Raw genomic sequence first — 6,774 nt, forward strand, 5'->3', positions numbered from 1 at the left:
AACTGCATTGGGCTCCATTAGCCATCGAAGAAAGTATTGGCTTCCATTTTATCATTGGATTGAAAAAAGGCTCTTTTTTTCTATGCTTTGAATTAAGTGTTAACAGGATAACTATTTCACACTGAATAACTACAAATTGCTTATTTAGGTGTTTCTATGGTTCAGTAACTAAGCACGGATGAATATGTAATTAGCTTTTAAACTCTCCCCTAATAGGCAATATACAATAGCTGTTCTATAGAAATTCATTTAATATGTCCCTAAGCATTTTTAGAATGTTAAATAGAATGTGTTACCTGGTATTTGCATCAGTGCAGTGAATTTATTCCCTAATAAACATTTAATCCATGCAAAAATCTGGGAACAATTTAGCATAGTGGTATACAAGCAAACTCTGTTACAGGGACTAGTGTATACAGAACATCCATGAAACAGAGAAGGTTCACCATGTAAGTTGAAAGTTTCTGCAGAATTTGGGTTTATTTAAATACACAAGATAAAGCACCAACATACAAAATGAATATTGTTTTAGAAATAGCATAGCAGACACTTAAGTCAAGAAAGGCAGCGACCAGCTGTTTTTAGATAATTTTTATAGCTTATATAAAATTCTGTCTAGAAATGATAAGAATGTCTCTGAAGTTGTCACAACAAGGAAGATTCTTCCTCCTTCTGAGAGAATCCTTAAGGATGATAAGAGCTAGGGAAGCTTTCTGGAACATGTCATAGCTGCAAGTAGAAACATGAAGCAGAGGAACGACAAAACAAAGTTGCTTTCTGAAATGCTATAAAAATAGAAAGAAAACTAAAGACTTTGAGTCTTCAGTTGAATTTGTTAGAGCCTAGTTCTCTAAAGCAATAGTTTTCTGGTCTAATAAGTATTTTTTTTTTCAAGAAGGAGATTTCATGCTCATTTCATGGAGACCATTAACTCCTGTGGCCCAGCAACTCTAGTTTATGGCACCTTTGCACAAAGTGAGCAGGTTCAGATAGTTTTTAAATGAATATGTGCTTATCCATAATTAATAATAGGAAGTGACCAATGAAAGTTTTTTTGATAATTGAAGTACACATTATTTAATATCAGATAATAGTAATACTAATAAAGAATGATTTTCAATTTTATTGGCAATTATTAAGTCCTTACTGTTTTTCACAGACACATTACATGGAAACTTCTGTACTGTCCTACTGCTCTTGAAAATGCAAGCTTTATTTCAGAGTACACTGAGAAGAGGGGTCCCCATTTACAAACTGGAAGGGAGCACACAGATACCATATTCATTTGGCAAAGGCTCAGCTGGAAGTCTCATCAATTGTTGCTGACCGTCCAATACCTACTCAAGTTCCTCTTCAGGTTGAAACCGAACAGTAGCCTGAAGATGCCGATGGTGCCTTTGTTATCCAAACACACTCCCAATTCAGGAAACAGCACAACCGGGGTCAATTTATTGTGGGATCTGATTATTAAAATAAAGGTTTTCCTTGAGAATACAGTTAAGTTAGTAACTTTCTTCACATTTTTCAGACTTTAAAAAGAATCACAAAGTTTTCATTCTTGTTTTAAGCAATTCTCCATTTCAGAGTAATTGGATTACATTCAATTACTCCTTACAACAGAAAGATTATTCCATTGCTTTTGAAGTATCAGTTGGGCTGCCATCTGTGATGGTAGCTAAATAAATGAGAGTTCTAAGTAACATATGCTGGTACCTTTGGCTTGGAAATTCTTTCTTGGTCTTCCTGTGTGTCACTCATAGATAAAAGTTGATCATTCTTCTCCAGGAGCCACTGGATAGTCTCCTCGACTTCTGCCTTGCCCCTTGTCCAGTCTGGTAGGAAAGCCATGGACAACCTGGGTTTCAGTGTGTGTGTGTGTTCAGGGGAGGAGTCCACCTTAGGAATAGCCTCCAGCTATTCAGAAGAATAATAGAAAAAACATCCAAATTGATGCTACCTCCTCCACACTACAAGGCCCACTAAAGATTATTTCTAATTGCATTTGGTGGAAACATAGATGAAATGACTTAAAATAAGAAAAGTTTTCACTTCTATTTGATTATTCAGTCATATTCCAAGTGCACACATCTGCACACAAGCAACTATACATACACACACACACACACACACACAGACACACACAAATATATGTTTACTTCTACTTCTGGGAAAATTTTTTCTTTCATCCTGTTTTGCAGGAATTTTTACATTATATTTTTGATGATATATTATTTGTTTTCTTGATTGTTAAAGTAAACTGGACTCCTGGCATAAAGCTTAAAACTTTTAGAAATTTGTTATTCCCCCACTTTGGGTATAGCCTGAACTTTCGAGTCAGGGTGGAATGTGTTTGGGAGTTTGAATTAAAAGGTCTTTGGAGATGGGAAAAGTATGAAAAGCAGTTAAGAGAAATAAAAAAGAACAAAGTCTAATGTTCAAGAAAAATTCCAGTGCTTTTATAAAGAGGGACAAAACAGAGAAAAGTCTGGATTGACCTTTCAGCCCTACGAGTCATTTCCAACTGTGGCTGAAACGAGACATGTCCCATTTCCATTTGCTGGCAAGAGAGTTCTCCCTATGCTAATGATATATGCATTTATTTGTGTACAATGTAAGCAGCAAAGAGAGACAGAACCACAGGAGTCTATTAACTTGGCCATAAGGAAATAGTTGGGGGGGGGGGTTGGATAGACTTTGTAATACAAACCAAAAACTAGTTCATCATCATTATTTAAGAATTCTCATGGAGCTTCTGAATATTACTGACATTTTCCTCCTGACTCTAGACTAAAGGGTTTGTCTTGGCTTCAGCATCATGTAAAGAAGAACCATAGATGAGAAAACCTCAGCTGTTGATTCTCCTGGTGTCTTTCATGGTTGATCTGGGTGCTGAGCAGTTCTGGCAACTCTCCATGAAGAATGCTGCTTTGTCCTTACCATCCCCCAAGAGATTTTCATCTCTAAAAGCAAGGGTTCAGCAGGGTAAGTGAGCAGGAAACTCACTCAGAAATAATATAAACACCGTGGTTAATGTGAATTATCTTTTGGTTCTTTTATTCCTATGTATTTTTTCAATAGTTAAGATAATACTGCACTTTTTGTAAAAATCCTTTCTTTTTGTAATATTATGCCCATATGGCATAATATCTTTTTCTATATCATTAATCATTCCTTCTAAATGATTTTAATAATGGTATTTTTTAAAAAATTTAAAAATTTTAAATTTGTTCTGATTTATTGTACATGACAGTAGAATGCATCTGTACATTTTGATAGATCATACATAAATGGAGTGTAATTTCTCATTTTTCTCATTACGCATATTGTAGGATCACATTGGTCATGCAGTCATATATGTACATTTTTTGCCATGTAAAAATCCTAGAGAATTTTTCATATTAAAACATTTTCAACTTTTCTATTATTAATATCATCAACATTTCTAGCTTACCTATTTTCCCTTCAATAGGTGTGTAAATCATTCCTTTGTTTCACTGTTACAACAACGCCACAGTGAAGACCCTTACACTTCCTTCTGTGCATGTGTATCTGTCCACGATATAAGCATTCAGAAATATGATAATTGGATTGAAGAGTAGGCACATTTCTTGGGTAGGGACTATAAAACTCTGATGAAAAATGTAATTTTAGACTTACCCTTCCACATCTTTCCTTGATACTTCACTATAAGCCCTACCAGTGCTGGAAGGTTCCCTAACACATCATCATCAGGAAACCACTGGAAATCGGATTTCCCACATGTCTACTGCTTTCCTCTCCTTCTCTTCCTCCACAAGCTCCTCCATTCCCAGCACACATCCCTCATTCAGAATTCCTCATTCTGGTGCCTCTCTCTGCTCTCTTGGGGAATCCTATTCCTCCCCACAGTGGGAGAAGGTTTATATTCTCTATTCATTGCTTTATCCTGAAAATATAAGAAAGTCCCCTCTGCTTGGTCATGATGAGCTCTCTACACTACAGAGGACTTTCTGAAAACTCTAGGTGCTCAGTTCCTGTGGAGGCTTCTCACTGCCATTCCCCTGAAAGTCACCATGGTCAATTTTCTTATCAAGTCTATAGATCTTTTATGATTCACTAAAACTTTATCGTGTTTGCTCAAAAATAGTTTGTTCTGCATACGCATTGAGGAAAGGAAGATTCTCCTATCAGCATGGCCTTGTCCTTTCAAAATAACAGACCCACCATAATTATACAAAGCCTGAGCTCAGTTTACAATACCAAAGAGACAGCCCTAGATGTGCATGGTGCTGCCTTGTAGGATTATACCAATTCTGATGATATCTTTTTGTCATGGGTTTTCCAATTTTGAAGTGCTGTTGAGGAGAAGGCTGATTTTATATTCATCACAGTACACATGCATATTCAATTTAACTTACAATATGCCAAGTGGTAGCATTATTCCCTTTTAGTAAATGGGATACTGAGAGATTAAATACTTTTTTTAAAATCATGCAGGGAATTCAGAGGAGCAGAGGTTTGCCTTTGCAGCCACAAAGTTGATCCTTAGACAATATTGATACCACCACCACCACAAGTACTACTAATAGGTTAACATTTAAATAGTTTACACTATGGATCAGTACAGTTATAAATGCTTTATCCATATTAATGACTCTATGAAGAAGATTGTTTTATTATTGTCCAATGATAACTCTTTGGAAGTAAGTACCATAATCATTCCCAATGTATAAAGGAAAACTGTAAACAGAGAAGTTCCAAAATGTGACAAATGTCACACATCTAAGAAATGTGAAGCCAGGATTTGAAATCATTATCTTTGGGCTTAAACTCAACACGGTATTGCTTCTCTCTTACAGTATAATTTATTCTCCTTTTATTTCAGAAAATTTCACTTGTGACTAACACATTGGATAACTTAAAAAAAAACTATATGATTTTTTGCAATTTTTGTATCTGTAGTTTTTTTATTTTTTTATTTTGGTAGCTACTGTATTTGCACTTGTGAAACATGAGGAATTCTGTGGGTTAAGCTTTCTGTCCTTTGGAGTCACAAGACTACTCATGAACTTGAATGGGTATTGGATGGGTGGTGGGCTCACCTCCTCTTGGATCTCTTTCATTTCCCCCCTCTCTTTGTTTCAGTTGTAGGAACATTATTGTATTTTTCTTAAAACATTCAATTGTATTCTTAAGGATTTTTTTCTTTCTTCCCTTTTTTTGCACATCTTTTCTGTTTTAGCTGGTCTAATCTTTATCCCATTCTAGTCCATTGGGACCATCTTTCTCCTTTTCTGTTTGATTTCTATCTTTCTCTTTTGCTTCACTTTTTAATGTTTTGCATTGACCATTTTGACTATGGTTTTTCTGCTTATATTGTCTCCACTGGTTTGTGATTATTCATTTAATTATCATTTTTAATGTTCTTCATATATATATATAAAATAAACATTGTAAATATATATATACACATATATATATACATATATATATATAATGTATATTTCGATCATGTTTCCATGTCTCCTATTTTAAGAAGTTGTTATTCACTGCTCAATAGTTCTTTGTTTTACCTACCACATGGCTTTTTGGTTTTAATTGTTCTTTCACCAACCATTTATTTACATATTCCTCTTTCAGCTCTATGGGAAACAAGAACAATATTTACGAGGAACAAAGACAACTTTTGTTCCTCACCTGTGTTTTCACCCAAGACTATTTTTCTATTTTCCTACCATACTTCTCCTAATTTAGTTTACCTGAAGAACTTCTAGTAATCTTCAGGACCCCCATACTCACTCTCTTCTCTTAAAGCCTTCTCTTAGAGCTTCATTTCTTAGCCTAATCCTATTGTCTGTGTGTACCACAGTGTTCACTTCTCTGTAATCATTTGTTTACCATATTGTCTACCTTTCCCCATCCCAGACTGGGGACTCCTTGATGGCTGATATTCTCAACTGTACCTTTACATTCATACAGCGTAGAAGAGTCCCTAGGCAAGGCAAATCAAAGACATATTAAAAGAATGGGTGACTTAGGACAAGTTCCAGGTGTGTTGGTCTTTGACTTTAGTACCTTGGCATTTTTATTAGCCTGAATTTATTCATTCTCATTCTCTCTCTCTCTCTTTCCCTCCCTCTCTTTCTTTCTCCCCATCTCATTTATTATAAGGAATTCTCTCTAATAGTTTGGGGACTGAGAATTCCCAGGATCTGCAGCTGGAAGATCTCCTGGAGACCCAGGAGAGCTGATGGTCTAAGTTCCATAGGCAGCAGAGGATAGGCAGAGAGCAAATTCTCCATTACCGGACACTTTTTCTTTTCCTATTGAGTTCTTCAATTGGCTCATGCCCATGCACATTTGGAGGGGAAACTGCTTTATTCAATCTGTAAAATCAGAAGTTAATATCATCAGAAACATGCTCACAGACACAGCCAGGAAAATGTTTAACCAAATATTTGGTCATTGCATGGCCTAGCTAAGTATACACACAAAATTAACCATTAAAGACTTTATGAACTAGGTATGACCATCACAGTAAACAAGTAAAGCCATGTCTAGCAACACAATATACCCATATATCAAAAATTTGCTAAATGAAAAATGGTTTGCTTTACTTGCAAGACTGATGTAAGATTTAAAAATAATTTTTCTCATTAGAAAAATCATATATGTTCACTACAGAAAATGTGAAATAAACAAAGCAAATCATAAGTAAGAAATCAACTCACTTATAATATCATGTCCCAGAAACCTTTTGTCAGTACTCTGCTGCATCTATACTTTATAAAAAAA

At 35.3% G+C, this 6,774-nt stretch overlaps 1 pseudogene; it reads right to left on the reverse strand.

Moving 5' to 3' along the window:
* Positions 1–1,625: 1,625 nt before the first annotated feature.
* On the reverse strand, positions 1,626–5,772 carry LOC124981996 (SS18-like protein 2; annotated as a pseudogene).
* Positions 5,773–6,774: the final 1,002 nt, after the last annotated feature.

Source organism: Sciurus carolinensis, chromosome 1 (genome assembly GCF_902686445.1).
Source record: "Sciurus carolinensis chromosome 1, mSciCar1.2, whole genome shotgun sequence".
Lineage (NCBI taxonomy): Eukaryota > Metazoa > Chordata > Mammalia > Rodentia > Sciuridae > Sciurus > Sciurus carolinensis.